Here is a 25,110-nt window from a genome sequence, read left to right as displayed (position 1 = left end):
ATATTATATATACAAATCCAATTAGTTTACTTTTAAATATTTTATCGACTATGTTATTTTTTTTAAATACTGCAATTTTAAATATAAATGTAACTATTATTTTATTTTAACCGTATAAATATGTTTTTTTTGAAAGAACTATATAAATATTAAAAAGTGCAAAAACTAGTTTAATTTAATAAAATGGGTCTATTATTTTGTTAAAAATATTTTCTTTTATTTTTTCATTTTTATTCTTAGTCAGATATCAAATAACCAATGGTAGCCTCTCCATCCCCGCCTCTCAAATTTGCATAGTGCTAAACAAGAAGCTCAAAAGAGAGACGGAAAAAGCCTAATTTTGTAAAACCAACTACTAAAAATAAAAACCAGACAAAGAAACCTAGAACGAAAGAAACTCAAAATTGATTCAATTAAAGATCAGATTTTGCCTTGGGCGTTCTGAAGTTTGATGATCTAAGGAAAAGAAATTGGATTCACCGCTGCTAACTTAGTTCCGTTCAAACCAACCGTCACCACCATGATCAGATGTCGTCATTGTATTCGCCGACCTCTATAAACTATATCTGGAACTTGAGCTTCATAACAGTTGCTTTAACTGTTGAGAAATATTGGTTGTGGTATTGATTTCTCTCACTTTTGCCTGATAACTCATTCTCTCCTAACTCTGTAATTGAACACTCACTACTCCTATATATCATGTTGAATCGTTAAAAGAACATAAGCTCTTGTATTAACTATCATGGTTATTTTGTTTGGATCATTTTGCTTTCTGTAATCTATACTGGTTTGCTTCCATTTATGGAGAGATGGGTATATACATTTGCTTTTGACAGATTATGGTGGTGGTTTTTGTGTCAAGGATTCAAATGCATTTGTTATTGTTGTCAATTTGTGTTAAGTATTTGGTCTCCTCTTTACTACAATATCAGTTTTATGTTAAAAGTATTTTTTGATGTGGGTTTGTTTGTTTGTTGATTGAAATTTTTATTGGATTCATGGCTTTGATTGTTGATTTGATTGTTGTGGGTACTATTGAATTCGGTGGCGATTGAGCTTTTTATATGGTGGTGATTGGAAAAGGAAGAAAAAGAGATGATGGTGGTAATGGAGGTTACAGTGGTGGTAGTTTGGTGGTGACTGAAAATGAGAGTGTAAGAAGAAAAAGAGAAATCGGTGTTGAGGAGAGAGAAGTAAAGTGTCAACTCATGGTATTATTGAACAGAGATCCACATTTGACCAATTTAGCTTTATTAAACAGTGATTTACGCTGTTACATACCTAAGTGAAGAGAGGGGCTAAATGGAAGTTTTGTGTGTGATTTGCAGCTTATTTGGCCTATAAAATAGTTGAGGGGCAAATGTGTCCCTCGAGCTAGTAAGTTATTTTAATTGGCAGTTACAGAAACATGTACTGGGGTGTGCCCACAACTACCACAACTCAAGGTGGTTCGCCTACTGTAAGTCTGGATCAAGTTCCACGATGGAGTGATGCGGAAAGTAGATTATCATTTAGTTATGACAATGATGACCCTTCATTTTCCAATTCATATTTCCCTGATCCTTTAACATCTCCTGTTGAGGTGGAAAGTAGTGGCAGTGCGATGATATCAAGGTTTCCTGTGGATCATGAGATCAACACAAAGATATATTTATGGAGGGGAAACCCATGGAATCTTGAGGTGGATGCTGTTGTGAATTCTACAAATGAGGTGAGTTTTAAATATTTTATCATTATTTGGTTACAAAGTGCTCTATTTGGAAATGGATAGTTGTTGAATTACAAGTTGACATGCATGTGATAGTTATCTTGCTGCTGACTGGAGTGAAGTTTTGAAGTTCTATTTTTGCAAGTGGTTTGAAATTTTTTCGACTCTCTACTCAAGGGAGTTTGAGTCTATTCATCTTCTTGGTGCGCCAATCACCAATATATTCATTGTTGCAAGAACATTTCAAGTAGGCGCTGAATTTTTATGAAACTCATAATTCTTTCTTAAAACAGAGAAATTCAAATTTGTGGAATTTGGTTGACTTTCAACTGGGAAGTAGGAACTCTGTCAAGAAACTAATTATTAAGCTTTCTCAAATAAAGACAGTAGTAAATGGGAAAAATGTTTTGTATTATCTTTTATGTCTTAATTTGCTGGTTTACAGAACTTGGATGAAGTACACAGCAGTCCTGGTCTGCATGCGGCTGCTGGTCCTGGTCTTGCAGAAGAATGTTCTGCACTGGTATGCTATTGGATATCTATTGTTGAGTCATTTGAATTTTTCTATCAGATATGCGAGGCTCATATGTGTATTCATGAGGCTTTACTTATGAGCATTTTAACTGATCTAGCACCATGTATACATGATTTTATTGCATAAGAGAATGATAAGCTATGACATATTGTGATAGCAGCTGCTCAAAGGCCAAAGCTGTTGTGGTTGGTAAAGCAGGCCTACATAATTATTAGGTAGTTGGAAATAAGAAGTTAAAGAGTGGACTGATTTAACGAACATTCATTTTCTGACAGGGTGGTTGTCGGACGGGGATGGCAAAAGTTACGAATGTGTATGACCTTCCTGCTAGGTGTGTATATTCATACAATTCTGTATGTTGTAAACGAAGAGTTAACCTGTTCATGCATCATATTCTTTTGTCTCCACCCATCTGCATGATATATAGGAGAAAGAAATGGTGCATATTAATTTCTATGCCACCAAATTTTTAGAATATATTTCTTTTTCGTGTTATCTTGTGTTTTGAGCTGGAATGAGGCAGTTTTTATCATTTGTCTTTTTCTTCACTGAATTGAGATAATTAAGAGCTATATTGGGTTAGAAAGCCATTATTACCCAAGCATTTGAAGTGTTTTACATCAATCTTCTATCAATTATATGAGGTTTTTGTGCTAGGCAGTTCATACTTGATAGTTAATGTTTATCAATCTATATAACTTGAATTTTGTGTAGATTGCATTTTCAATCTATTATTCTTATATATTATTGTGCTAGTTAGTGTAATTTATTTTAAAGTATTCATTGTATTACTGAGCTCCATTTATCCTCCCAGTAGAAGCTAACTTTTGCCCAATGTTTATGTCAGGAGAGTCATCCATACGGTCGGTCCTAAATATGCAGTGAAGTATCATACTGCTGCATAGAATGCCTTGAGTCATTGCTACCGCTCTTGCCTTGAGCTTCTCATTGAAAATGGGCTTCAGAGGTTGATTGGTAGCAGATGCTACATCATTACTGTCATGTGTTTAGCATGTTTATTGTGTCCTATGATATTTTCTTTTTAAAATATGGAGCTAATTTCTGCTTGGCATAATATACATGCAGTATTGCTGTGGGCTGTATATATACAGAGGCTAAAAACTATCCGCGTGAGCCAGCTGCACATGTGGCTATAAGTAAGATTTTCTTTTCATTTTATTTTTCATGTGTTTTAGTTCTTTGCTTAATTACCTTTACAGAATTACTGTTAAATGCCAAGAGAATTCTTTTCGTAGTTCCTTGAAACTTAATTGTTAACAGGGAAGGCTAATGTTTTGTGGATGAAACTGATAGCTCCTGACCTGCACATAATGTGCACTTATTCATGAATCTACATATACCATTTAAATGCTTGTGTTCATTAAAATAGTCTATTTTGAACCCTCAATATTATTTCATCATTTTGTGCTGTCAGGTTGATCTTTTTTTTTTTCTTTTGTTCAGGAACAGTTGGGCGTTTTCTTGAGAAGCAAAAAGATAAAATCAAAGCTGTTGTCTTTTGTACAACCACAAGAACGGATACTGAAATATATAAAAGGTTTTTTTTCTTTTTTTTTTCTTTCTTTCTGTTTTTTCTACTGGTGTTCCTTCTCGTTGTCTTAGAGATACATAAATATTTGTTCATGCAAAGTGATATGATACTTGAACATGGCAGCTTGAATTGTATATTTCCTTTTGTAGCTAATGATTATGCTCTTTTTAGCATCATTTAGAGTCTAGTAATTATTTCATTTACTATGTTATTGTAGATTGTTACCACTTTACTTTTCTCGAGACAAACATGAAGAGGAGGTGGCAATAGCAAAGCTTCCTGCTGACGTTGGGGATGAGAATGGTGAGACAATAATTGATGAACGTAAAATCAGAATAAAGTCTTTACCCAAGAAAACTTTTTCAAAACCTCCCCAAGCTGAAGCTGACCTTCCTGTCAGCGATGTTGGTTTGGTACAAAGGTTAGTCGACTTAACTATATTACAGAGCTTGTTGTTATTGCCTATTTTTTCAGATATGACAATACAAAATTTCTTTTTAGTTTGCTGCATTATATTTCTTATTCATGTTCTAGATCTTTTTCTATTTGTAATTTGTATTTCTGTATGTATGTGTAAGAAGATGAGTTCTGCAATTTAATTGGTTCTAATGTCATGATTTCCAATTTATTTACCCCCACCACAAATTATCTATTCTTCTCTTCTTTTTCTAGATGATGATTTTGTTCAGTCTATTATTGCAAGTACTTATGAGTTACATTAAGTATTATAGCACAGTCTGTTTTGTAAACTGAGTTGCGAGAAACAATCTGAAAGTTAAACACATTTCGCATCTAAATATAGGTTGAGCTGTATTTACTTTTAGGTGTTGTGTAATTAGCCTATTTTTAAGATAATTTACACATCTTAAAGTTTTATCCCGAGCTACTCTTACTTTACTATATTTTCTATTTGGCTGTTATACAACTATAAAGGTTTAATTACCTCTGTGGGGCTGTAGCAAATGAATAATAGATTTGTAAGGATACATATTATGCTCTTGCAGAGGAAAGAGAAAAGTGTTAGGCTTAGTCGCTTGATTTTTGGGTTGTACATAGGGCGTGAAATTCAAGGACTTTTGCATGAGAAGAGATTGTCTCTTTTGGCTTTAAAGGATAGATGGCTAAATACATTGAATTCCTGGTCTAGTCCCTGCCAATTTCTGGCTATACATGCTGTTAAGACTTCTTTGATTTTTGTACCATACGTTATTTTCCTCTTGCACAAGGGCTTGCTCCTTGGTTGACCTGTTGGTCATGGGTTCTAGCCTAATAATTATGTATATCACTCTTTACATTTTTGCTCCCATCTCTTTCATTTTTACCTTTTTTTATTGGGTCGACTAATAAATTTTTCTATTTTTAATAATTAATTTTAATATTCTTTTCATTTAACAAAATTAATTATTATATTCTTTTGTTAATTTTTTTTATTAATCAATCATTATTTTTCATCTAAAATATCCGCACTATCCTTATTTGTATATAGTGTTTCAAATATTATTTATCTTATGAGGTTTGGTCTAATACATAAGTCGGTTGAAAATCGGGTTTTTAGGTTTTTCAACATAAAATAGCAATAAAACAACATACTTACTTGTTTGGGGTCTTTATGTGTGTGCATTGTGTTCACATATCTTTATTCGTGCTTTCTAAAGTGATGTATCGATTTGGTTCACTGAAAACTTCTATGATGCTCGTGAGTGGTTTGACGAGCTATCAAGCTCTATTCAAGCCAAGATCGACGATATTGGATTCTACCGATTTGTTGTTACACTTCCGTCAGTCACCAAGAGGACGGATCACACTTCGGTCTATACCCTACTAGAGAGCTGGATGGACATCACCCACACATTCCACACTCTGCTTGGTGAGTTGACTCTTTCCCCATTTTCATTTGTTGCCATTATAGGGATAGACTTCATAGGTATGCCTTTACCTTTTGATGACGCGATTCACGATCATCGCTCTGATGTTCGACAGCATTATATTACGAACTTACTCGGGTTCTTGCCAGCATGCAAGAATATATAGTGCATAGCTTATCAGAATGTTCCTCGCCGCTACAAGGGTTTCGTGCCCTGGAATGCTGGGGAGGTGGATCAGATGGCTCGGACCTTCTTGGTATATCTCTTCAGAACTATCCTGTTTAGCGATTCGAGGAATCCACTGAACTTTCATTTTTTGGCCCTTTTGTGGGATTTGGACCAAGTCTTCTCTTTTAATTAGGGATTTGCAACTTTTGCCTACCTGTACCACCAGATGGACATTACAGTGCGAGGAAGCAAAAGGATTTGTAGCTTCTGGCATACAGTTCACATAAGTTCTATCCATTTGGATTTCTTCATTTTATGCTTTCTTATATTTACGTAGCAGCAACTGACTCTTGTTTTACAGGTTTGGACTTTGGAGATTGGCCTTCTGGTAGGCTCACAGCCTATCAGTACTTCTCGAGCCTTCCAACGCTTGAGCCACTAGGGCTCGAGCAGGAGCATCCCCTTAGAGTGGGTACAAGTCCATGTGCATCGCATGTGGATCAACTCCTTGATTTGGGACAAAGTAGAAAGAAAATTTATTAGTTATATATGTGTTTTACAAGTTCTAGCTACTTACCTTTGCAATTTGCAGATTTGTAGTGACTCGTTGGGCGAGTATCGTCATTAGGCCCACTGCATGCTTTTTGCTGCAGACCTTGATCATAGGAGGGTTCTCCTAGTTGGCCTCGCTTGTCGAGCTTGGTTCCTAGGTGAGAGGATATATGGCTGGGAGAGAGGGTCTATCAGGTGTCAAGTTCTGTTATCTCCCCTTCTTTCCATGTTTTGGATTGTCGACCTCGTCGATGAGGAGCTGACCAAGAGTCTAGAGGGATTTCACGACTTTGAGGACCTCACCATCCGGTCCCGGAGGACAGACTACACCTCCTTCATTCCTAAATTACTCGGCCACCCGTGCCTCTTAGTGATGACATCATGGCTCAGGTTTGTTCTTGACTTTGCTTGAATTTTCATTTTCTTTACTTCGCTTGATAACTCATTTGGTTATCATGCCACAATTCATTCGCCGCGCGCCCCTAGCTTCTGAGCCGACAGAGGGACGGTCTACTTGCCACTAGAGACCTTCACATGTCTCGGGCTCCTCTGTAGGTGCTGCATCCGAGGCACCTCCTACAATGATGCTAGAAGTGGTGCCCAAAAGTATTGCATTCCTCTCGGATCCGATGGTCTCAGACGGGAGTTCCATCGGCATTATAGAGCATCGGCTCGCCATGGAGAGTGGCCTTCTACCAAAGTTTACTCTGAGCATTTGCACACATATAAATTGTATTCCTTTTGATATTTCACATCTTTTCATTTCCTGAAATGTTAGTAATATATAGAAACTATCACACAGGTCTATAGAGATCAATTTGAGTACGTACATCTGCTAGTCAATGCTGCAAGGAGGCAGTTCTTTGTCCTTGACGAGGATTGGCGGGTAAGAATCAAAATAATTTATGAAGTGCAAAATGTATGCATGTATGAAATATACTAACTAATTTCCTTTTAGGTTCTCTTCAAAGGGACCACGAGGGTATGCAAGGGCAAGTAGATGATCGGCAGCGCTAGATTGAGGCCCAACATTATAGGATTGATACTCTAACGCTTCAGCTATCTACTTTGTGGACCCAAAGGATGGACACCGACTCTGACGGGGGGGTGGGAGACTCGGGAGAGAGCCCCGACTTTGGATTTTTCTGCCATTTCATGTATTTTTTTTGCTTTTCACCGCCTTTATATAAAACTCAACTTTTCTAAGATATAAAATTTCATACTTTGATATTTAAATCCATGCATTGTCATCATTTTCTTCCCAATATTGTATATTTTGGGTATGCACATGTCTCGAGACTGAGGAAACACCAAAAATCCCTTAAAATTTTGCGAAATCACCCGATGACATCACATAGCTGATTCGGTTGTGTGCACAGCCGATCAACTGTATGGTTATTGATTCGGCTTTACAGTTGTAGAGTCCAATTTAGATACTGATTTGAGGCTTTTAAATACACATGCATCCCTCACACTTCCCCATACATGATTCACAACCCCAAAGGTGAACAAAATGACTTAGAAAAGCGCTAAAGCCCTCTAAACTCTTCTTAAAACTCTAACTGGTGATGAATGGATCAAACTTAGGAAATTTCACCTTTCCGGCTTTAAAGCTATGCAACATACTAAGCTTGATTATGGGTTTCTTCACTCTATCGTCAAATTTTGTACCCAAGAGACCATGTTTTTCGATTCATGGGCAGGAGCTATGTCCTATAATTGAAGAATTCTCTGCCATTCTTGAATGCCCCATGGATTCTACTCATATGATTCCTTTGCCAAGGCTTGGTGACCCTTTTCTTGGAAAATTGGTAGAGCTATTCAAAATGGCCCCTGTTGAGGTACTTTCCTATTATGTTAGTGAATACATTACTCTCATTTTCTTGATTTCCTATTATTAGAAGAAAGAAAGAGGAACACCTACTTGGATTAGGATGATAGGCTTTTGCCTTTATGCCCAATTCCTGCTAATTTCTCCTCAAGGAGGGGGAGATATCAAAATTGCTGCCATTATTGATCAGGTGGAGCATGGAGCAGATCCAGTTCTAGTCATCTCAGCTGAAACCATCATTGGGTTAGACATGTACAAGACCTATCAACGGTTTGCTGGCAGCCTTGTTCTCTTGCAAGTATGCAGCCAAATCTCTTTTCTCTTTTATTATTTTTGCCTTAATCTTTGCCTAAGTCACCACCCTTTTGGGTGTTCAACTTAGCAGACTTTTCTTTTGCCTAAGCCGCCATTTCGGGTTTTCAACTTAGCTATCATTTTCTCTTTCTTTTCTTTTCTTTTCTTTCCTTTCTTTTTGCAAATTTTGCTGTGCGAGAAGCTTCAGATACTGACTATCTTATGGAACATTCATAAGTATAAGTTGAAGCACGTGCAAGTTCGATCAGTTACTACCCCTCGAGACCATGATGGCTGGGTTTTTTGGATGAAGGGCATTCCACATATTTATCCGTCGGACTTGCCCCTGGTGGAGAATCAAGCTGTCACACTCATGGTGTACGACGATTGCGTGCCTTTATCTGGACCGTGGGCATCCACCTTCTTCACACCTGCAAGACTTTGCCGTTAATACGGGCAAACACAACAAATTCTGGAATTCCCTCATGTATTCAAAGGCTTCCCACTGAGACAAAAATTTCCTAGATATAATGGAGAGATCCTAGCCCCCTCGAGATATAGAGCGCAACCTTGACTTCGAGGGCGATTGACCACATATGACAAATTCAAAGCTTGGGTCAAGCTTCAGATTACCACTTCTCTTAGATTTACAAGGTTCAAGAGGACTCGAGAGCTAGCTGCTGATTCTAAAAATGCATATGCAAAGAGAAGGAGAAGATGAAAATATGCTTCTTTTTATATCTCATTTATTTTGCTTAAGACTTTAGCTTAGTCCTTTTTTTCTTCAATTAGTGCGTAGAGTAGAAATAAACAAACATATGTATGTTTAATAAAAATTCTATATAATTTATTCATTTAGTAAAGGCTCAAATAGGTACATTTTACTTTCTCATGATACAACTCATATTATCAGCCAGTCTTTTCAGATTTTGTAGCTTATTATTTTCTCTCATTGCCCTGATTTTTGCTTGACCATTCTATTTCAGGTGTTCTGATTAATATGCTATTTTTTCTATTATTACTTTTATACATAGTATTTCTTGAGACGAAACAGGTTAATTGGCTCAGAAAATTTGTTACCTTCCAAGTCTGAGATCTTAGCGGCACCCTTAGGCATAATTTTCTTTACCGAGTAAGAGCCTTCCCAATTAGGCCTGAAATTCCCTTTTTGGTCAAACACGGTAGGTCTTATTTGTTTCAACAGCAAGTCACCAACTTTGATATTCACTAGCTTTACTTTCTTATTGAATGTCCTAGTTATTTGCTTCTGGTACAACTGCATGTGATAAAGGGCTTTCATCCTCTTTTCATCGATCAAAGTCAATTGTTGGTATCTCTACTTAATCCACTAGTACTCTGGTATCCCAGCCTCTAATACAACTCTTAAAGATTTGAATCTCAGCTCAATTGGCAAGAACGTTTCAGTCCCTTAAACTAAAGAGTATGGAGTCTGTCCTGTTGATGTCGGCTCAGTTTGATATCCCCAAAGTCCAAAAGGTAATCGAAACGACCAATCTTTGTGATTCCACACCATCTTCGAGTATTTTCTTTAAGTTTTTGTTGGCTGCTTCCACCTTTCCATTTGCCTAAGGTCTATATGGAGAAGACCTGTGATGTTCGATCTTGTATTCTACTAACATATCTACTATTTCACTCATGAACTGCACACTGTTGTCTGTCATAATGTGATGTGGGACCTCATACCTTCAGATCAAGTTCTTCTCTATAAATCTAGCCATTTGTCTTGCTCCCACAATAGTGAATGACTTGGCCTCGATCCACTTGGAAAAGTAATCAGTCGCCATGACTATGTAACTATAACTATTTGAAGGAGGTTTTATCTCTCTAATTATGTTGATTCCCCAAGCTGCAAAAGGCCATGGGGATGTTAAATTATGAAGCTCGGTCGAAGGTATGTGACTCAAGGCACATTAGAGTTGGCACTCCATAACTTTTCCTTACTGATGTGCGTAGAATACACACATCTAAATGGGGATTTTAAGGCTGATTTTATGTACATTTGGATGTGAATTGGTCCCAACACTCACCCTATGCGTCTGTTTGTGTGCATTAGGTCCAAAAGGAGCCAAAGAGTGATAAAGGGAAGAATTGAAGCAGAATTGGACGTCAAAGTTGCCGAAACAAGTCAAGTTTGCGCATGAGGAAGCTGAACACGGCCATGTTGGTTTTAACACTGGCCGTGTTCCCAACACGGGCACCAAAACGGCCGTGTTGGGTGCATTTGACAACAGGAAAAAAGATGCGTTAAGGAGCATGACCACAGAGAGCAACACGGGCATCAACACCAGGCCGTATTCCCAACACAGGCATCAACACCAGGCTGTGTTCCCAACACAGGCATCAACATGGCCATGTTCGCGGCAGCTGGACAAATTAATTAAAAGAAAGAAAAGAGGGAAAAAAAAGGAGGGTGAGGACGTCCCAAACTCATTTCTTTATCTCTCTAAGGGTTTTCTAAGCTGGAACCAAGGAAAAAGGAGACTTGGACCAAGGTTTCAATTGGATTCCCTTCAAAGATTAAAGAATGGGCGAGGTTCGTTGATTGGTTTCAATTCGAGCAAAGGGGAACAAGAATCGATTCAAGATTGGGCAAGAGGAATTAGAGCTGTTTACTCTCATCCAAGGGTGTATTCGGGTTTCTCTACCTTTACTCATTTTTTTGTAATTGAATTCTTGTGGGTTTTGATAATGAATATGATTAGCTAAACTTGTTAACCCATTGGGGTTCTTTATCTAGGGATTTTTGTACTTCACTTTTGAATTGAATGTATTGATTTTTAATATTGGTTTGCAATGGAAGTGCTTATTGATTTGTTCTTCATACCTTATTGAATGATTATTGGAATTTGAATGTTCTTGAGAAAGACGTTTAGGTTTGGATTGTCCTTTGCAACCTAGAATTGAATTCGCCTAGAGATAGGGTGTTCGTTCTACCGGATTGAGAATTAACAACTCTCAATAGTGTTAAATGGTACATAATGCTAATTTGGATAATTAGAGTTAGGAAGAGATTTCAACCTAATTAATCTAAGTTAAGATGTTAGTGTCCTTGAGAAAGGCGTTAATTGCGTAGAGATTTTTCTATGGAAATTGAATTCAATCAATTAATTCCATCTTTAGTTTCCATTCCCTAGAGACAAGAATTCCCAAGGGGTTATTCCTTAACTTGAATTAATCCTTCCTTAGTAGCCGTAGTTAGATAACAATTAGAGTAGCTATTAGTTAATTTAGGCATTATTCATCATTCATTTTAGGCTAATATAACAGAGAACAAAGGAGTAACTCTGGGCTTTCACTTTCCCGAGGAATACGACCTTGATACTCACCATTAGTGCTAGATTGCATCGATAAGTACACTGTCTTAGATTGTAGCTGCATAGATAGCAATCATTACTTACTATAGCTATACAGTCCTTCTCCATTGTTAACCAATAATAACCTTGACGCATAACCTTTCTAGTTAATTCATATGACCCTAGACAATCTGTTGAATAAAACCAACATCAATTCGTATAGGATCTATCAAGAAAAAGATAAAGGATATGCAATTGAGAACTCACAACAATCTATTGAAGGAACTTTTAGCTATCAATGAACAATCAATAAAAGTTGCAATGTTCAAACAATAAGTACTTGCAAGAACTTAGAAAGAGAACACTCTTAAGCATCGAGTTAATATCAAAGTTAAAGTCTTACAAGATGATAACCCTTAAGTATTTACAATGAATATTTAGGGTTCAAGATAACCTAAGGAGTGTGGCGCCATATGCAAGAGCTGGCCTCACTCAAAATAAATCCTAATAAACTTAACTAAGGCCCAAACTTAACAAGTAACATAAAAAGGCCTAAAAAAACAGAGTTTAAAGTAATAAATGGCTTGATGGCTGAACTATATAAAAGCAACGACATAAGGGTAGGTTCTTCCCAATCAAGAACTAATATACATTCAAGCCTCTTGAGGCTCATTCTTCTTAGCTTGGATTAATAAGAAACAATTCAGTTCATTGGGCTTGTTTGGGCCTTGTTCTTCAACCATATTGATTGTCACCAAAGTTTGAATAAACTAGACCATTGTATCATTAAGCTTCTTGGCTCTTGCTCTTGTGATCGGTCCACTTCCCATATAAAGAGGATCTTGCCTTGATTGGCTTGTAGTAGCACTAGGATTTCCATTATTAACATTATGTTGTTCATATAAGACCCGCATACCCCTTTATGCATCTCCTCCATTATAACCTGTGTTTCCGCTTTAGTAACACATCGAAGCTGGACGCTTGGAGTCATCATTCTGTATAACACTCCTTCATGGCTGATGTAGTTCCTGGACTGAATCCACATCGTATATCTTTCCTTCACAATCGTTTCCTTAAGATATACCATGTTTTCTACGAACCTTTTCAAATCGTAAAACCAAGACTTCTTTTATGGTCCCATTTAAACTTGCATTATCTTATTTCCCTGATAACAAGATGCTCTTGACTTCATGATCACCAACTGCTTCATTAGAAGTTGCGAGGTGTTGTTCCACATGGACCATAAGGTGGCCAGTGCATTTTTCATTTGGTTCTCATCCTGTGGCAAGTGTATGAACAAACACCTAAAGAAGTTGTAAACTAAAGCCCTGAGGTAATTCACATATGGCTTCAACCTTTATTCTTTCACATCCCATTCCTCGATGGCTTGTTGAATTACTAGCATGGAGTCCTCGTAGACCATCAGTTGCTTTGCTCCTGCAACCATAACCGCTTTTAATCCAAATAAACATGCTTCATAGTCCACCATGTGATTTTTCACTTTAAAGTCCAATCTCTTGGCAATTGGCACCTTCTCTTTCTAGCATGATCATAACTACTCCTAACCCTGCACCTTTTGCATTTACAACTCCATTAAAATACATCTTCCATTCTTAGTCTCGATCGCCCCTAGATTGTTATTAGGAAACTCCAAATCCCAAGGGTCATCTCCCTCAATCGCATTATGAGCTAAGAATTCTACTACAGCCCTACCCTTGACTACCTTCTTGGTGACATACTTGATGTCGAACTTTATTACGAGCACTAACCATCTAGCCAATTTTACTATAAGAGATAAAGTTTCAAATAGATACTTCAATGGGTCTATTTTTGAAATTGTTTGCACCCTATAAGATTAGAAGTACTATCTGAATTTCCTCATAGCCCATATCATGGCCAAACACGTCTTCTCCACGAGGTTATACTTTTGACTCATAAGGTAGCAACTTTTCACTGAGATAATAGACTGCATACTCCAATGTTATTAGGCCCACATTGCACTATCATTGCCCCCATGGCTTCCTCTCCCGAGGCCCAGTACAAAATTAGTGATTTTCCATCTTTCAGCAGCTTCAATACTGGTGGCTTCATCAGATACTCTTTGATCTTGTCGAAGGCTTTCTGACAATGCTCATCCCACACAATGGGTTGGTGTTTCCTCAAAAGCTTGAATATGGGATCACAAACCCTTGTCAGCTTGGAAATGAACCTGCTGTGTATTATAAACATCCAAGAAATCTTCTGACTTTTTTCTTTATCTGGGTGCTGACATTTTTTGGATAGCCTTTACCTTGTTCGGATCAAACTCTATTCCTCGCTGACTCACTATGTGCCGTAGCAGCTTCCTTGAAGTTACTCCGAGTACACTCTTCTTCCGATTAAGCTTCAAGTTATACCTTTCCACTTGTTCTAAGAAATTATCAAGAGCCTGGAAATGCCCTTCCCTTGTTTCAGAGTTTTACCATCATATCATCTACATACACCTCCACTTCCTTATGCATCATGTCATGAAACAAGGTAGTGACTGCTCTCTGATAAGTTTCTCTTACATTCTTTAGTTCAAAAGGCATAACTTTATAGAAGTATATGCCCCACTCGGTGATGAATGATGTCTTTAGCTTGTCTACTACCGCCATCATGATCTGGTTATACCTAGAGTACCCATCGGGAAAAGAGTACATTGCACTAGAAGTGACACTGTTGACTATCACATCAATGTGAGGAAGGGGAAAATGTCCTCAGGGCATGTCTTGTTCAGGTCATGATAATCCACAAACATCCTTACTTTTCCATCTTTCTTCGGGACTGGGACGAACCATTTAGGATAGTCAACTACATTAAGGAAATTAGCCTTTACCTGTTGAGCGACCGCCTCTCGAATTTTCTCTACCCATTCCGGCCTTAATATTCTTATCTTCTGTTTAATCGACTTGATGTGCAGATAGGTTGGAATTTAGTGCTCTATTATTTTCCTGTCTAACCCTAGCATGTCATCATAAGACCAAGAAAATACTTCTTTTCTTTTTTCTCTTATTTTTCTAATTCTCTCATCTCCATAGGAGTTATATTATGAGCTATCAAAATATTCTTTCGATTTTTATTTTTGCCTAAATTAAATGAGTCAATTTGAATGGAATTTATGTCAAACATGCACATGTCATGATTATTAAAATGCACACTAGGAAAAACATCGCACAAGTAAGCAAAATCAGAGTTTATATTATTGATTTTAGAAATAAAAGAAACATCCTCCTTATAAAGATCAGATGTGATTATATCATCATAGAATACATCAACGATATATTCCTCTATTAGAGCAGCTAGCTCTTGCTGACTTAGCTATTCAGAGATGAACTCTTCGATCTTCAGCTACTCTACCTTGGTGGCAACCTTCTCAAGGACCCCCTTGATGCTCAGCTCGACCATCCTATTAAAATATTTCAAATCCCAGCACCTCAGTCCTAGCTATTATGATAGGTTTGGTCTCCCTAGAGTAACATTTGGTTTGCCTTTTTCTTCATCCTCGCGGTAACCTAGCTCGTGTCGAGTTTTCTAACCTTTGAAGTCCGGCAGCTTTGTGATACTTTGCTGGTTCTTTCTTAGCCCCATTCTAGGCTGAAGTTCATCTTTTTGAATATGCTGACTACTTTAGAATCCATGTAGTCCTTGTAGAGAACAACAGCTTGGAATCTAGTAGGGGCTTCTAACTCCTTGACAGCTTCTTTAATAGCCGAAACAACTTTACCACCTTCGGTGTTGATAGTCACTATTTCACCTTCATGAGAGAACTTGACCTTTTTGTGTACGATAAAAGGGACTTCTCCCAGGGCATGAAACTATAGCCTACCCAATAACAAAGTGAAGGTCACTAGGATATCCAGGACAGTGAACTCCATCCAAGATTCAATGAGACCCATTTTTACTATTACTAAAAATGTCCCTTCCACGTCTCTTTTCATTTTGTCATAGGCTTTTATAATCATATCCGATGGTTTCAGGTCTTTCACAGTCATCCTCATCTTATGGAGTATGCGAGAGGGGCACACATTGATGGATGACCCATCATCCACCATCACACATGGGGTTCTTTTTCCTTTCACCTCTATTGCTATATAGAGAGCCTTGTTATGGTCTCTTCCCTCAAGTGGTAAGTCTTCATCCGAGAAAGTGATCATTCTAGTGGTTTTGTCAATTACTGTTTCGATAATCTCCTTAGAGATAGCTGCTATGCTAATACTTATACCAGATAAGGCCTAGATTAGAGCCCTTTTCTGATTTGATGGGTGCATCAATAGTTTCCAGATGTCAGTCATCTTCTTATCTTTCTTCAACTGCTCTAACAACCCATTATCCTCTTCTTCAGGTGCTTTTACAACTTGTTTCAACTCTTGAATCCACGTGTCTTCACTCTTACCCATTAGCTCGGCCTCTTTACCAGAGTCGATGTCTACCCAGGTATCCTTCGCCCTAGTGTCTTAGACTTGACACTCATCCCTATAGCAGTACCAGATGTCGATTGCCACATCTGACTTCTTCTTACCTTCCTTCCAAACCTCCAAAAGACAAAGCTCACAAGTCGCTTGATCATCATTTGATCCCAAGCCACTCGACACTATATCCTCAATTCAAATGTCAACTAAAGGAGGCCTTTAATATCGAACTTTGAAATCATATTTACCCGAGGGCTACCCCAATAAGTCTCCACATTCATACTGAGGAAGCTGCTCAACCTGCCATTCCCCACAATCTATTAAGTTCTGAATCTCGTGCTTGAGACGGTTACATTAATCCATCACATGCCCCAAAGCTTGGTGATACTCACAATATTGGCCATTGTGAGGGTTAACTGCTTTTTGGTGATTGGGGCATGAGTTTTCCATTCCATTTCAGTTGCTCTACCTTAATGGTAACCTTCTCAAGGACCTCCTTGATGCTCAGCTCAACCATCCTATCAAAATATTTCAAATCTTGGCACTCAATCCTAGCTATTATGACAGTTTTGGGCTCCCTAGAGTAATATTTGGTTTGCCCTTTTCTTCATCCTTGCAGTAACCTAGCTCGCATCAAGTTTTCTGACCTTTGAAGTCCGACAATTTTATGATACTTTGCTAGTTCTTTCTTAGCCCCATTATAGGCTGAAGTCCATCTTCTTGAACATGCTAGCTACTTTAGAATCCATGTAGTCCTTGTACAGAATAACAACTTGGAATCTAGTAGGGGCTTTGATAGGCTATTTGTGTAGCTACAATCTAAGGCAGTGAACCTATCGATGCAGTCTAGCATTAATGGCAAGTATCAAGGTCGTATCCCTCGGGAAAGTGAAAGCCCAGAGTTACTACTTTGTTCTCTGTTATATTAGCCTAAAATGAATGATGAATAATTCATAAATTTCCTAATAACTACAAGCTAAGTTCTAAGTGAGATGCAGAAATGAATGGATAAATGAAACAATCAAGACAAGAAAGCAAACCCAAAGAAAACCTAGACTAGTTGGCAATCAAACAAAAGATAAAGGATTGATGAGTCCAATTATGCTACCCGTGGACGAATTCTTAATTGAATTCAGTTTCTCTCTCGAGATAACTGAATTCCTAAACTCAAGAACCTAAAGTTGGAATCTCTTCCTAACGATTGATTCTTAAATTAGCATTAAGCTTTAATCCGCCTTTATTAAGCATTGTTAATTCTTAATCCGGCTACTTAATTATCCTTATCTCTAAGTGATTATTAACCAGTTCTTGCTATTCAAAATTCCAATTGCCAAATAGACTTCTCAATCACATAAAGCAATCTAAAGACCACAATTCACAACGTCTCATGAATAATGCATTATCTTATTAATACTGAAAGCAAGAAGGATACAAAACTAAATTCAAGCAATCCAACAATTTAATACTAAGCCAATATAGTAAGGAAATCCCAATGGATTTTATCAATCTAGCTACACATGTTCATGTTTAAAACAACTAGGAAATCAATTACAATAAAAGAATAATGAAAATGAAACATGTACACCATTTTCTCTCGAATTGGATGAACAGCTCCAAATTTGAATCTGCACTATGATTGATCTCCCCAATTGCCTCTTGATTTGCTCCACTACTGTTTTACACTCGGAACCTTGCGATTCCGGGGTTCTCACTCTCTACAACTCTCTCCCGAACTCAGTACTCTGCAAAGACCAAACCAGCCGCCAAAGCTCTCCTCCTCCTTGCTTGCCCTAGCTCAAGAAATCGCTTTCCTTATATACTTATCCCAGCATGGCCGTGGTCATGGCTGGCAAGACTACCGGTGTCCAGCCGTACGAACCTTCAGATCTCGCAGTTAGTCCCGACGGCCGTGGTCATGGGTCAAGACCGAGTCCAGCCGTACGAACCTTCTCGGATCTCGCAAGTTAGATTTTCTTCCTAGCCGTGCCCCCTGCCGGTGCTGAGCCACCACGGGCCGTGCTGGAGGTCGTGATGGCCTTGAAAACCGTGCCCAAAATGCCACATATGAGGATCAAAGGCTAATGGTTGGTCACGACCAGAGTTCAGGCTGTGTTGATCAGCACGACCTTGACCTAGGCCGTGCTCAATGTTTGACATGCGAGTCCTTGTCCAATTTTGATGAATTCCCATCCGTTTTCACACGTATTGATCTATAATTGCTCAAACACTAATGATGGTCCTATAAATTCTCCTGAAATCTAAAAGAACAGAAAACACGGGTGATTTTGGAATAAAAACATAATAATTGCTAAGAAAATACACAATAATATGCAAGCAAATATGTGTAAAACTATGCACATCAGTCTTCCAGCTCCTTGATAGCTTCTTCGATAGCCGAAACAACTTTACCATCTTCGGCATTAATAGTCACTATTTTGCCTTCATGAGAGAACTTGACCTTTTGATGCACAGTGGAAGAGATTCCTCCCAGGGCATGAAACTATGGCCTACCCAATAATAAAGCAAAGGTCACTAGGATATCTAGGATAGTGAACTCCATCCAAGATTCAATGGAACCCATTTTCACCATTGCTAAAAATGTCCCTTCCATGTCTCTTTTCGTTTCGTCATAGGCTTTTATAACCATATCTGATGGTTTCAGGTCTTTCGCAGTCATCCTCAGCTTATAGAGTATGCGAGAGGGGCACACATTGATGGATGACCCATCATCCACCATCATACATGGGACTCTTTTTCCTTTCACCTCTACTGCTATATAGAGAGCCTTATTGTGGTCTCTTTCCTCAAGTGGTAAGTCTTTGTCTAAGAAAATGATCATTCTAGTGGTTTTGTCAGTTACTGTTTTGATAATCTCCTTGGAGGTAGCTGCTATGGTAATACTTATACCAAATAAAGCCTAGATTAGAGCCATTCTTTGATCTGATGAGTGCATCAATAGTTCCCAAATGTCGATCATCTTCTTGTGTTTTTTCAACTGCTCTAACAACCCATTATCCCCTCCTTCAGGTGCTTTCATAACTTGTTTCAACTCTTGAATCCCCGTGTCTTCATTCTTACCCATTAGCTCAGCCTCCTTATCAGAGTCGATGTATGCCCAAGTATCCTTCGCCCTAATGTCTTGGACTTGACACTCATCCTTAGAGTAGTACCAGATGTCGATGGCCACAACTAACTTCTTCTTACCTTCCTTCCAAAAATTTCATGTATTGATTCTTGAATACCTGCTATAGTCGAAAATTCATGTGGGATGACTCAGTTTGCAGATTTATATAGAACTACATCTAAGGAAACTGATGTTACCGGTAAAAGTTGTGGTCTCAATATATTCTTTTGTTTCTATGGCAGTTAGTATAGTGTTCTGCTAACCCATCTGGACCACTAATTGAATAAAATTGTGTAGTTTGTATGCTTATTTATTTTTCATAATGGACTAATCGATCTATGTTCTATAAAGCAGATGATCAAGAAGGAAGCTTTGGAAAATCTCAAGAGCATGAGAGTTCTAGAAACAATTGTGTTTCTGAAGCTTTAAAGTTGGTGAAAGATTTTAGGATCGCTGTTCCTTGGTCTTTGGTTACGAGCAATTCCGTGGATGATGATGTTGGTTCTCGCTTCACAGCTTACTCTTCTGATTTCCTGGAACATGAATTTGATGTTCCCCGGAGATTAGAAGCTTCTGACGATGCTTACTTTTCATATTTGGATTCTTCTCCTAGAAAACAAGTTCCTCTTGGACCAAATCATCAAGCGAGCATTCCATTGTTTGGCAAGCGTGTAAATAAGAACCAGTTAGAATGGGAAGACACATTAGATCCCGGTAGCTCCTCGCTCTCTAAGTCAGACCTCGACATTCATAATCGACAATGAAGAGAAGTTTTGGGCACTTGTATTATTCCCATACGTGAAACATCTGCGGATAATAGTGATGAGATTGGAGGTGGCGGGAAAAGATTGTAGTTGCATGGATGAAGGCTCTGTTAGATGTGTGCGATGACATAATGGAAGCTTCGGGAAAGTCTCTTAAAATTCCTTGGGCATGAACAATTAGTTCATTTGGGATTTTATGAGATGGGAGAGGAGGTGACACATAAATGGACCAAGGAAAAGGAACGTGTGTTTCATGCGATTGTGAATTCCAATCCGCATCATTGGGCCGAATTTTTAAGAAGCACTGTCACACGAGTTTTCTACTCGATCTACCATGGAAATTGTCGGCTATTACTTCCAATGTATTTATGCTACGGAGCGTCGCTCGTAATGATCTAACTTTTTGGACATTGACAGTGATGATGATGAATTGCATGGAATCAATAGGGGATCTTTTAAAGCTCGTGTACTAGATGAAGATGATGACTCTGACATCGAGTCTTTTGATCAATATGATCATGTAGATTGTGGGGAGGATACTCTTATTGAAGATGGTGAAGATGATGATGAAGATGATGATGACAGTGATGGGGATCAGGGAGACAGTAGCAGAGAGGCCACTGGAGAAGATTCTGGGGTAGATAATGTTTCAGAAACACCTGGTACAAAGTCATTAGATGGGAACAGGTTTGATGTTGTTAATAGGGCAGGGCTTGTTGGAGAGGATTTCACTGTCCAAGATGACTCATGCATGTCTTTTGAGTTCCAAGCTAATACGATAGACTCTTGTGATCTCCAAAGGACAAGGCTCACAAGTCGCTTGATCATCGTCTACCCCAAGCCACTCGGCACTATATCCTCAATTCAAATGTCAACCGAAGGAGGTCTCAAATATTAGACTTTGAAATCATACTTGCCCGAGGGCTACCCGAATAAGTCTCCATATTCATACTGAGGAAGGTGCTCAACCTGCCATTCCCCATAATCTATTCAGTTCTGAGTCTCGTGCTTGAGATGGTTACACTAATCCATCACATGCCATAAAGCGTGGTGATACTTACAATATCGGCCTTTGTGAGGGTTATGACCACTTTTCGGTGATTGGGGCATGAGTTTGTCACTCCATTTTAGATGTTGGAACACCACAGATAATGGTGCCCCTAGCTCGGTGAAGGTTCTTTGTGGGCTTTCTAGCTCTGGCTCGGATTGAGATGTCTTGGAAAGAGTTCATGACCTCCTCTTCGCTGTAGTTAAGGGTGATCAAGGAAACTTGGTTTGGAGGTGGTGTATTGTTATGGATTGGGATATGTCTTAAAAAGAGTTCATGACCTCCTCTTCACTGAAGTCAGGGGTGATCAAGAAGAGTTGGTTTGGAGGTGGTTTATTATTGTAGTTTGGTAGGGGATTTCTTCTGGTATTGAGCAGTTCATGCATAGAAGGACCTAAGATAGTGTCAAAGTATAATAATCCTCATATAAGATAATATATTGTTATCTCATTCTAAGGATTATGTCTTACATGATTGTCATAAAAGTATTATCCATATATACTTAGGGTAAATTCCATATGGACTACTCAGTAGGGTCGTGTTCAATGAATTTTTTCTTATAACAAGCACATATATACTTATCTCAGAATCTCCATTCCTCAATCTTATTGCTTACTTCATAAGTAAATGATAACACATTATGGTAGCATCGAGCATTTTATCAATATCCAATAATCAATATCTAATTCTTGATCAAACATCTATTATGAACAAAATTTATGAATGTATTTAGTGAGAACCTCGTCATTATAAACTTGCTTTATAATTTCTCTTACATTTGTGCTTACATTCCATGATATTCGTCTCTAACGGTTTGGATTATTCTTTGATAATACCATGACTACTTATACAATTTAGAGTCAAATAATGTCTTTAGTATAATTGTATACCATCACTATAATATATAAATTACTCATTGTCTTTAGAGCATACTCTAACAACCTAGTACGAGGACAATCCCCTCAGGACATACAGAAAGCAAATGGCATTTTTTTGGGGTGCTTATGCTTCTATTTAAAAATTTGGACTAAATCCGCGTAGGTATAGATCCATTCATGGGAAAACAATGCTCTAATTGGAGGTGAAAAGTAAAATGGTGTCACTTTTACTAAAACTCGTCGTTTGGGTTCATGTGATTTCTAAATTCTCGCAGGCAGAGGTTGACCGCGTATGAGCTTAGGTTTCTAAAAAAATTAGAATTCACCAAACAACATCATTTCGAGCAAAAACGACATCATTTCAGGCTAGGGCTCCCTAGCCTTGCGCATGCAGGGGTGACCTTGCGCATGCTTAATGGCTCAAGTCCCAACAACCTTGAAACAACACCGCTCATCGTGAAATGCAAAATAAAATGTCAAAAAATGACATAAATCACTAGGTGAATGGCTGAGACCTCGTGCTAGTACAGGTTAAACCCGTGTGAGGTCAACAAACTAAAAAGTAAAAAAAAAAACGAATGCACAATAAAAATGGCAGAAAATAAAGAGTTAGAAAAAATAAAAGGAAATAAAAAGGTAGAAATTAGAATGAAAGGAAATGCAATAAACATGAAGGGAATGAAGAAATAAAAAAAGAAGAAGAGATTTTGGCCTTCAAATGGCTACCTTTTTTTATTTATTTTTTAAATCAAAATGAAAGTGGGTTTCATAAGAAAATAGAAAAAAAATGGGTCTCTAAACCCTAGAAAGATTGCTTAAAAGAAAGGAGAAAAAGAAAAGGAAAACTGCTTGTATGTTTTTTTTCTCTTTCTTGACTTTTCTTAAAAAATAACTATATTAATTTTGTCTCTTTCAATAAATATCAAGACTGCCAACCCCCAACTTGGTGGGGAAGGGGAAGTATTTATAGGAAGACTTTTGAGCCTTAAAAAGTGAGGTTGGAGGGGATTTTCCTACTCGTTTTCCTCCAATAAGTGTGTGACATGTCATTAAGATATGACTTCTATCTAGACTAAACGTGCACAAGGTTAGACTGTGCCTCATCTTGACCCATGCAAGGGGAGGTTGAACTCGTGCAAGCTCAAATTGGGCCCGTGCGAGGCCTGGAGCAGTAACCCATGCCTTCAATACTAGTGTCCATGGTCTTGGTGGACCCGTGCAAGGTCAATGTGCACTCGCGCAAGGTCTACTTGAAACCGTGCAAGCTTATTCCTTGAACCAAGGGGCTTTTTGATTCTTTGCCTTTTATTTTTTGAGCAATTCTTCCTAGGGTTTTAGGGACCAAAATATTCTTTTGCCTATTAAACCTTCTCATCATCGGACTTTATCTAATTCTAAATTCTAGATTTCCATGATAACAACGATATTGGGCTTAAGGATCTTTACTCTCTAAACATGGATATGTTGGGCAGGTTCTCTTGGATGTTAATTACCAAATCATGTTTTCCTCTAAATATGGTAAAGACTTGTTATTTGGCGGCTTCTAGTGTTCCTAAGCTTGCCCCTTTAAAGTCTTCGATTTTATCCTCTACCAAAGGAATTTATGAGCAAGTTCATGACTCTTACAAATGGTGGATTAGGAGCAGTGTAACTTGAAGTTTCAGACTAATAAGTGGCTAAGTCCATCGGTAGCTCAACAACATGGTTAATGTTCGAAGTAGCAGCTCGGCCTTCTAGAGCCTATATCAAGTTATTTCATTTATAACACTTGGAGTAATTTTCCTTTCCTACATGTTGATGTGATGAGCCAAATTTTTAAAGTCAAAGAATAGCTAGTAACTAATGACACTTGTGTATGGACCTCTTCAATTGATGCTAAGCTAAGTTTTTTGAAGTTGTACTCTTCTTTGCGCCCGTGTCATAAACTGCATGTTTGGAGTAGATTTATTTGGAAGAAAATTCCTTTCGCCAAGGTCATTTTTATGTTTGCATAATCTTATGAGATTCTTACCAACAAATGATATGTTATATAAGAAAGGAGTCCAACTGGCTTCAAGATGCTGTTTGTGTGGGTCATGATTAGAAACAACTAATTATATATTGGTTCCTTGTGTTTTTGCACGAGAAGTTTGTTGTGATATCTTATTAGTTTAGTTCTTAGATTGGTGCTTTTTAGGCTTCAACTATTGTGGGTGCTGCCTAGATTATTTGACACTCCATAGATCTATTTATTTTTTAAGGCGAGCTCTAAGTGTTTTCAAGCTCTTCGCCTGCTATGGGGCTTTATTATTGAATGTAATTTCTTTCAGGTAGGAACCATGCATAATTCTCTTACTGAGTGGCATGTTCTTCACAGCCTTAACATTCAAGGTAGACCAACAAAAGCTCTTGCGATTATTGGCGTTAGATGGCAGCCTACTCCACGAGATTGGATGAAGGTGAACATTGATGGCTCAACGCTAGGTACACTGGGAGCAGCTGGGGCAGGTGCCATTTTTCGAAATGCTGGTGAGCACCCTCAAAGAGCTTTTGATTTTCCAAGTGTAAGTTCTTATGCTTATATATCTAACTTCAGACAGACAGATATGCAGTAAAACTAGCATGGCACAAGGGCTAGTTGAACCTTTGGTTAGAGTGTGATTCATCCTATGTTGTGCAGCTTTTCAAGGATAAGTTATAGGATGTTCCATGGGCCATCCTTCAATCATGGTTGCAATGTCTCTCTTATGTTGCTCAGATAAATTTTTGCGTTACTCATATTTACCGAGAGAGGATTTGAGTGGCGGATGCTTTGGCTCGCTTTGGAGCTACTTCTCCCACTTTGCAATGGTGATATCCTACTCTGAATTTCTTCAACAACTTTATTAGTGACGATTTTGTTAATAGGGAACAATTTAGTTTTGTTTAGCGTTTCTCCTTCTTTTGTTAGGGAGATGGTTTGTTTATTTTGTATAACTTTAATTTTTTTCTTTAATTTTATTTTAGGCTCGGATGCTGAATGCTAAGAAGGTGCCAACCTAGTTGGAGTGTATGGATGCGTTCGCTTA

At 38.1% G+C, this 25,110-nt stretch overlaps 1 pseudogene; it reads left to right on the top strand.

Moving 5' to 3' along the window:
• Positions 1 to 254: 254 nt before the first annotated feature.
• LOC8281030 lies at positions 255 to 25,110 on the top strand (annotated as a pseudogene).

The sequence above is a fragment of the Ricinus communis genome, chromosome 2 (genome assembly GCF_019578655.1).
Source record: "Ricinus communis isolate WT05 ecotype wild-type chromosome 2, ASM1957865v1, whole genome shotgun sequence".
Classification (NCBI taxonomy): Eukaryota; Viridiplantae; Streptophyta; class Magnoliopsida; order Malpighiales; family Euphorbiaceae; genus Ricinus; species Ricinus communis.
Note: the sequence above shows the minus strand (reverse complement) of the source record. Positions and strands in the feature narration are given on the sequence as shown.